The sequence below is a fragment of the Somniosus microcephalus genome, unplaced genomic scaffold, assembly GCF_052327205.1.
Source record: "Somniosus microcephalus isolate GS21.2 unplaced genomic scaffold, FLI_Smic_1.0 unresolved_chr9, whole genome shotgun sequence".
In the NCBI taxonomy this organism is placed as follows: Eukaryota; Metazoa; Chordata; class Chondrichthyes; order Squaliformes; family Somniosidae; genus Somniosus; species Somniosus microcephalus.
In genome coordinates, this window is record NW_028225187.1 from 7485577 (window position 1) to 7494592 (window position 9016).

General features: G+C 44.0%; 1 protein-coding gene across 1 annotated transcript in view; it reads right to left on the bottom strand.

Moving 5' to 3' along the window:
• Positions 1–8470, bottom strand: part of LOC147084478 (NACHT, LRR and PYD domains-containing protein 3-like) — a 114478-nt gene extending 106008 nt beyond the window's left edge. The window contains exons 1-2 of the mRNA XM_085979494.1: positions 8011–8470; positions 3471–3500 (exon numbers count right to left, since the gene is read on the bottom strand). The gene's annotated coding sequence lies outside the window, so the exon portion shown is untranslated. The remainder of the gene's footprint in view (positions 1–3470; positions 3501–8010) is intronic.
• Positions 8471–9016: the final 546 nt, after the last annotated feature.

Genomic DNA, 9016 nt, shown 5'->3' on the forward strand with positions numbered 1-9016 from the left:
AGCCAGATGATGTAGGCGGGGTTTTAAATGAATTTTTTGCATCTCTGTTCACTATGGAGAAAGACGATGCAGACATAGAAATCGGGCAAGGGGACTGTGACACACTTGAACATATTAGCATCGAGAGGGAGGAGGTGCTAGCGGTTTTAGCAGGCCAAAAAGAGGATCAATCCCCAGGCCCGGACGAGATGTATTCCAGGCTGCTGTGGGAGGCAAAGGAGGAGATTGCAGGGGCTCTGACACAAATTTTCAGAACCTCTCTGGCCACAGGGGATGTACCAGAGGACTGGAGAACAGCTAATGTAGTACCATTATACAAGAAGGGTAGCAGGGATAAACCAGGGAATTACAGGCCAGTGAGCCTAACATCTGTGGTAGGGAAATTATTTGAAAAAATTCTGAGGGACAAAATTAGTCTCCACTTGGCGAGGCAAGGATTAATCAGGGATAGTCAGCATGGCTTTGTCAAGGGTAAATCATGTCTGACAAATCTGATTGAATTTTTCGAGGGGGTGACGAGGGGGGTGGATGAGGGAAATGCTGTGGATGTGGTTTACATGGACTTCAGTAAAGCCTTTGACAAAGTCCCGCATAGGAGACTGGTCAAGAAGGTAAGAGCCCATGGGATCCAGGGTGCCTTGGCGCGTTGGATCCTAAACTGGCTGAGTGGCAGGAGGCAGAGGGTGATGGTCGAAGGTTGCTTTTGTGACTGGAAGCCTGTGTCCAGTGGGATACCTCAGGGATCGGTGCTGGGTCCCTTGTTGTTTGTGATCTACATAAATGATTTGGATGAGAATGTAAAAGGTACGATCAGCAAGTTCGCAGATGACACGAAAATTGGTGGGGTGGTCAATTGCGAGGAGGAAAGCCTCAGGCTACAGGACGATATAAATGGGTTGGCCAGATGGGCGGAAAAATGGCAAATGGAATTTAACCCTGAAAAGTGCGAGGTGATGCATTTTGGACGGACAAATAAGGCAAGGGAATACACAATGAGTGGTAGGACCCTAGGAAGTACAGAGGGTCAGAGGGACCTTGGTGTACATGTACATAGATCCCTGAAGGCAGCGGAACAGGTAGATAAGGTGGTTAAAAAGGCATATGGGATACTTGCCTTCATTAGCCGAGGCATAGAATATAAGAGCAGGGAGGTTATGATGGAGCTGTACAAAACGCTGGTGAGGCCACAGCTGGAGTACTGTATGCAGTTCTGGTCGCCTCACTATAGGAAGGATGTGATTGCTTTGGAGAGGGTGCAGAGAAGATTCACCAGGATGTTACCTGGGATGGAGCGCCTCAGCTATGAAGAAAGACTAAACAGGCTGGGGTTGTTTTCCTTGGAGCAAAGAAGGCTGAGGGGGGACCTGATTGAGGTATACAAAATGATGAGGGGCATAGATAGGGTAGACAAAGAGGAACTTTTCCCCTTAGTAGGGGGGTCAATAACAAGGGGGCATAGATTCAGGGTAAGGGGCAGGAGATTTAGAGGGGATTTGAGGAGGAACTTTTTCACCCAGAGGGTGGTTGGGATGTGGAACTCAATGCCCAAAAGGGTGGTAGAGGCAGGAACCCTCACAACATTCAAGAAGCATTTGGATGAGCACTTGGAATGCCATTGCATACAAGGCTATGGACCAAATGCTGGAAAATGGGATTAGACTGGACAGGGATGGATGGGCGGCGCAGACACGATGGGCCGAAGGGCCTCTTTCTGTGCTGTAAAACTCTATGACTCTATGAAGGGTTATGTGTAGCGGGTGGGGAAGTGGCTCTGAGCCCAAGATCACCCAAGATCTTATTGAATGGGAGAGCAGGCTCGAGGGGCAAAGTGTCCTCTTCCTTCTCCTATTTCTTATGTTCTTATGTTCTTATCTAGGGATGGACAATAAATGCTGGCCTTTGCCAGCGACGCCCACGTGAACGAATCTAAAAAATGCCCCTTAATTAAGGCTATGCCTGTTCCTTATTTTAAGTTAGAGCACATTTACTGGCAGATGTCATGCCGCTATCACACGTGCTATTGGGAGCCTCCTGTAGGCCTCCAAATAGTGAGAGTGAAGTACAGGAGCAAATTTGCACGTAAACTGCAGGGATATGCAAGAGCTATTGAGTGGTGATATTGGGGTCTTTAATTACCCAAATATTGATTGGTATAATGCTCGGGTCAAGGGAAAGGAGGGAGAGGAATTGATGAATGGAATGCAGTGGATGTTGTCTACATGGAAATTCGGCAGGCGTTTGAAAAAGTACCACATAGGAGGTTGGTTAACAAAATTGAGGCTCTTGGGAATAGGTGGATCAGTGACAGCTTGGATAAGGAATTGGCTTAAGGACAGAAAACAGCGAGTTGTGTTAATTTGCTGTTTTACAGACTGGAGGATGGTAGTCAGTGGTGTTCCCCTAGGTTCAGTGCTGGGGCCACTGCTTCTTTTGATATATATAAATGGCCTGGATACTGGAATACAGAGTACAATTTCTAACTTTGCCGATGACACCAAATTTGGGGGTGTGGCAAACAGTGGTGATGATATCAATCTACTGCAAAAGGACATAGAAATGCTAGCAGAATGGGCAGACAAGTGGCAGGTATTATTTAATACAGAGAACTGTGAGGTGATGCATTTTCATAGAAGCAACCGGGCGCGGCAATATAAACGTAATGGCACAGTTTTAAATGCTGTGCAGGGACTGAGGGAGCTGGGAATTCAATTGCATGAATCCCTGAATGTGGCAGGACACATTGAGGATGTGCTTAATATAGCATATTGGATCTTGGGCTTCATAAATAGATGTATTGAGTACAAAGGTAGAGAAGTTATGCTGAATCATTATAAAGCACTGGTTAGACCACAGCATGAGTTTTGCGTCCAGTTCTGGTTCACCACACGTTAGGAAGGATGTGAATTCCCTTGAGGGGGTGCAGAGGAGATTTTCCAGAATGTTTCTGGGGATGGGGGATCTTAGCTACAGGGCCAGGTTGGGGAAGCTGTAATTTTTTTCATTAGAGCAAAGGAATTTGATGGGCGATTTGATAGAGGTGTACAAGATTATGACGGGTTTCGATAGGCTAAACAGGGAAAGGCTGTTCCCACTAGTTGATGGCTCAAGGACTAGGCGACATAGATTTAAGGTTTTGGGCAAGAGATGCGGGGGGGATGTGAGGAAAAACTTTTTTACACAGCGAGTGTTGAGGACCTGGAATTCGCTGCTGACAGACGTGGTGGAAGCGGAGACACTCAAAGTTTTCAAACGGGAGAGTGGATAGGCAATTGAGGGAAATAAACTTGCAGGGCTACGGGGATAAAGCGGGGGAATAGGACTGACTGGATTGCTCTACAGAGAGCTGGCACTGAATCGATGGGCCGAATGGCCTCCTGTGTGCCTTTATGACTCTATGACTATGAGTTCAATAACAGATTGTTAAAGGACACACAACATGCTTATATCAGAAAGTTTTCAACTCAACCTACCTGGTGCTGTCTCCGAGGGCATCATTCCCACTGGAGGGATAAACAGAAATATAAAGTATAAGTTTCCTGTGATTTATAGTAATGTTAGTCTGACAAAGGAGAGTAAGCGATGAACTCATTCATAGTTGTTAATTGACATTGTTTGAATCCACAAACTTAGAAATGAGCCTTTGACCAAAAGCTCTGTTTAAATTATCACTGATCCCGAATGGTAATTATTAGAATCAAGGCTGTCTTTCCAGTACTTTGGCAGAGAAATTGGTGAGAGTTGGGTGAATCTGAAAAACGGAGTCCATTGCAAGAAAAAAGTAAAACAGGAATTTGGTGAGAGGGAACTTTCTGGTAAGTAGTGGGTGAGTAGTATAGTAATGCTGTGTTTATGAAACTGTCATTTAAATACGTTTTCTAACTTTAAAAACACAAGATCTGTAGCAGGTAACAGCCAACCAGCTGTAAGTGGGTCCATGACTATGTGTGAGTTTCCTGGATGAAAGCTGGCTGCTCAGTTGTAGCTAGCATGCTGCTGAAATTTATATATTAGAGAGAAGTCTGCAAAAGCACAGAGCTTGAGCACAGAGCTTGACGTTTATGCCAAACGGAGTGAACTGCAAACAGAGTGAAAACATGAAAGTGGGAATTTGGTGAGAATGGGAATTCGGTGCAGAGGTGCAACCAAAGTGCAGCACTAAATAGTTAAATACATAAATAAATAATAGGATCAAAATTGCAGAGGCAATTCTCCTTCCATATGGTAATGATGCCTGAGGACTGGATGATTACAAATATTACACCCCTGTTCAAAGAAGGGGAGATGCATGAACCCGGCAATGACAGGCCAGTAATTCTAACATTGGTGGGAAAACTCCAAGCGACAATAAACTGGGACACAGCAAACTGCCACTTGGAAAAATGTGGGATCAAATATCCAATAAAGCACGGATGCTTTAACGGCAAATCGTTTATGAATAATTTGATGGAGTTCTTTGGTGGTGTAATGGGCAGTGTTGATGAGGGTAGTGAAGTGGATGCACCATATATGAACTTTCAGAAGGAATTTGATAACTTTGAGAGGAGGATGTAAAGAGGATGCAAACGTATATAGACAGGTTTATCTGTGGGAAACAACATGGCAGATGGAGTATAATGTGGAGAAATATGAAATTATCAACTTTGGTAGGAAATATAGAATAGTAAAACATTTTGAACAACAACAACAATATGTTTTTATGTAGCGCCTTTATCGTAATAAAATATTCCAAAGCGCTGCACAGGGGTATTTTAAGACAACAAATTTGACACAGATGCACATTAGGATAACTTAGGGCAGGTGACCAAAAGCTTGGTAAAGAGATAGGTTATAAGGAGTGTCTTAAAGGAGGAAAGAGAGATAGAGAGGCGGAGAGGTTTAGGAAGGGAATTCCAGAGGTTAGGGCCTAGGCAACAGAAAGCACGACCACCAAAGGTTGAGCGATTATAATCAGGGATGCTCAAGGGGGCAGAATTGGAGGAGCACAGATAACTTGGTGGGTGTTGGGGCTGAAGGAGCTTACCGAGTTAGCAAGGGGTGAGACATTGGAGGGATTTGAAAACAAGGATTTTGAGAGTTTGGAAATGTTGGTATTCAGAGGTTCTTTGGTGTCTGTATACATGAATCAATGAAAGTTAACCTGTAGGTGCAGCAAGTACCTAGGGAAGCAAATGCGATGTTAGACTTTATTGGAAAAGGTGTGGAGTGTTAGAGTAAATAAGTGTTTATGCAATTACATTGGGCTTTGTTTTGATCACACCTGGAGTGAACTCATTGAAACATATACAATTCTTACAAGGCTTGACAGAGTAGACTCTGGGAGGATATATCCCCCGGCTGGTTACTCTAGAACTGTGGGTAACAGTCACAGAATAAGTGTTCAACCATTTAGGACTGAGATGAGGAATTATTTTTTTAATCAAAGGATTGTGAATCTTTGGAATTATCTACCCCAGTGGGCTGTGGATGCTCAGTCGTTGAGTATATTCAGGACTGTGATCGATAGATTTTTGGACTCAAGGGGAATCAAGGTGATTATGCGGGACAGTGGAGTTGAGGTAGAAGATCAGCTATGGAGCAGGCTCGTAGAGCCGAATGGTCTACTCGTGCTCCTATTTCTTATGTTCTTAATGTCTTTATTGAGGAGGATAGCAATAGACTTCAGGAGGACATAGGCAGACATTTGTCATGGACGGACAAGAGAATCAGAGAATAGTGCGGCACAGTAGAAGGCAATTCGGCCTATCGAGTTTGCGCTGAATCTTTTGAAGAGAAATCTAGTTAGTCCCACTTACCCCCACCCCACTCTTTTCCCATAGCATTGCAATATTTTCTCCTTCAAACATTTATCCAATCTCCCTTTGAAGGCTACTATTGAATCTATATCCAAAACCCTATCAGGCAGTCCATTCCAAATCCTAACGAATCGTTGCAAACAAGAATTTTTCTTCAAGTCTCCTGTGGTTCTCTTGCCAATCATCCTAAACCTGTGCCCTCTGGTTGTCGACACTTCAGTCATTGAAAATATAGCAGATCAAATTTAACCTAAAGTAGTGGGAAATGGGAAGAATCAGGAGAGGCATTTTAAACAAAGTGGTTCAATTTTTAAGGTGGCACAGGAACAGCAAGACCTGGGGGTGTATGTGCACAGCTCCTTGAAGGCGGCAGGACTGGTTTGGAAGGTTATTAAAAAGGCGAGCAGAATCTTTGGCTTTATTAAATAGTGGCACAGTGTTCAAAAGCAAGGAGGTTCTGCTAAAACTTTATGAATTACTGGTTATGCTGCAATTTCAATTCTGGGAACCACACTTTAGGAAGGATGTCAAGGCCTTGGAGAGGGTGCAGGGGACCTTTACTTGAATGGTAGCAGGGCTGAAAGACTTCAGCTACGTGGAGAAACTGGGATTGTTCTTCTTGGAGCAGAGAAGGCTAAGGCGATATTTGATAGAGTTGTTCAAAATCATGACGGGTTTTGATAGAGTAAATAAGGAAAAATTGCTTCCAATGGCAGCAGGGTTGTTACTGATAGAAAACGCATTTAAGGTAATTGGTGTCAGAGCCAGAGACGACAAGTGGGAAAAAAATAAACATGCATTTGTTATGAACTGGAAAGCCCTGCCTGAAAGTGTGGAGGCAACAGTTTAAAAAAATAAAATATTAAAAGAGAATTGGATAAGTACTTGTCGGGTAAAATTTTGCAGGTCTATATTGTACAAACATGGGCGTGGGACTAAATGGATAGCTTTTCCAGCAGCACAGGCAAGGGGCCGAATGGACTCCTTCTGTGCTGTATAATTCTACGATTCAATGATTCCCAATCTCAGCCCTTACCACACCACCTCTTGGCGCCTCATTATCCATGTCCCCTACCAGACATTCCTCCCTTCTTCCAAAATCACGATACTTCATCACTGATTACCATATCAGAGAGAGGCCTACTCATGCGTCTAAAATCCTGAATTCCCTTTGCAGACTTCCTCCCACTCCTGTTATATGTGTATCCACTATCTCAGAACAGACGCCCCTCTGATCACATGGGCCGGCCCAAGCAATGCATGAAGGGGATTCCGTATGTATGGAAACCCCTTAGGCATGACTGGGAATACCCTAATAATACATCTACACCTTAAGTCAATTAAAAATTACATATTTAAAATGTATTAAAATTCACTTAATTAAATATTTAAAACAAAAATGTAATTTTTTGAAAAATATAATTATATGTTTTAGAGGGGATAAGATAACGTCACCTTACTGTAGAGGTTTTATAATGTTTAAATGATGGAACAAAAATACATGTGTTATGTTTATTTTTAACTCTAGAATTTCACAGTCATTCACTGGACAGAAGTTGAGGAAATAGCCCAACCCTCCGCCCGCGTAGGCCTCTTTCCCGGGGATTTGGATCATCTGTCAAGGGAATTGATATTGACATTTCGAATGTGCATACGCGAAAACCCGGAACTTGCGCGACCCTTACGGGTGCGTGCGCACCTCGTACACACACGGAGGGGCGGCAGGTTACGGGCTAACCTTTCTGCTCCCGACCGTCCTTCTCGGCCCCTTCTCCCCACTAAACATATACACGCACACTCTCTCTCTCACACACACACACACATTTTCACACATCCGCACAGACACAAAACACAAATTCCATTTCCCTCGTTGTGCAAGTGGCGCTCAGTCACGCCAAGTTTGCTTTCAAATCTCACCGAATGTAACAACGGTAAATCAAGGCATTTTCCCAGACCCTTATGTCCACTAAGGGCGCTCTTCCCGCCTACATCACTCGCTCACGGTGCCCTGGGATCAATCGCCGGGCATTGATTTAGCCAGTTGCAATTTCCTGTCTCGCTTATTTGTAAAGGATTACAATCCACTGAGCACTTTCGTAAGGAAACCAGGCTGCACCTTCGAAAATTATTTATTTTTTTCAGATTCTACGCTTGATGTGAGGTGAGGTAAGCTTCAAGAGACACAATTATAACCATAATAATAAATCGCGATACATACAGAGTAGTACAAAAGCCAATGGAAGATACATCTTGCTCTCTCTCTGTAACAGAAATTGCTTCACCAACTCAGAGCCGCGTCAGCACTGCCGAAATCTGCATGACTTTCTCTGCTCGTTTTCTTTTCAGTTCTGAGCCACGGAAGAGCAGCGAGTTTGAAAGAGATAGACGAGGTATTCAAAAGCATCGTGTGCTCTAGAGGAACCCGCTAGCCTAGTAACACACACACAAACACAAACTCACCAAATCAGCCAAAAACAATGAAGCCAGAACTATTGGACAAAGAGACGATGGCACGGGGACAATAGCACGGCACGGAGCGGCGCTGCACAGCTTATAATCTCGGAGGGAAGTGGCAATCCCCAGGGACAGACAACGGCACAGCACTCGTGGGCTTTACAAGTCAGTTTCGCAGCCGTTCCAGTAAAGACGGGACAGGACACTTTCACCGTCTCCTTAAAACAAGCACAGGGGCCACCACATTGCTGCTTACCTACTGTTACACAACTCGCAGTTGGAACTCTGTCTCTGAAGAGATGGACTGTGACCGTTAGCTGACAGGCTGAGAGGAAGCTGTCCTTAGTTAGTATCTGGGTTTAGCAGGTTTTGACCGCAAAGAAAGGGAGTTTCCGCTCACAGACAGCAGTCAGAAAGCAGAGTTTTATAGTGTAAACACAAAACCTATAAAGAAGTGATTCGATAAATGGACAGTTAGTTGTGAAATCAGAGGCCGAGAGAATTGCAAGTTGCAGTTTTCAGTTGGAGAAATGTGTGAACGAAACTGCATTATTCGGCGAAACAAGAAAAGTTTTAGAAATTGTGACCGCAAGTGCTCAACTCTGAAGTGAACAATCAAACTTCAAAAAGTTCAACGGCCGAGCAGAGATCTTGGAGCCTCAGGAAATCTCAAACCCTGGGCGGAAACCGTGTTCCATTCTGTTAAGAACTGGCTCCAAACCACACGTTTTTTTTTAAGAAAAGGAGAAATTCCTTTCTCTCATTTCCAA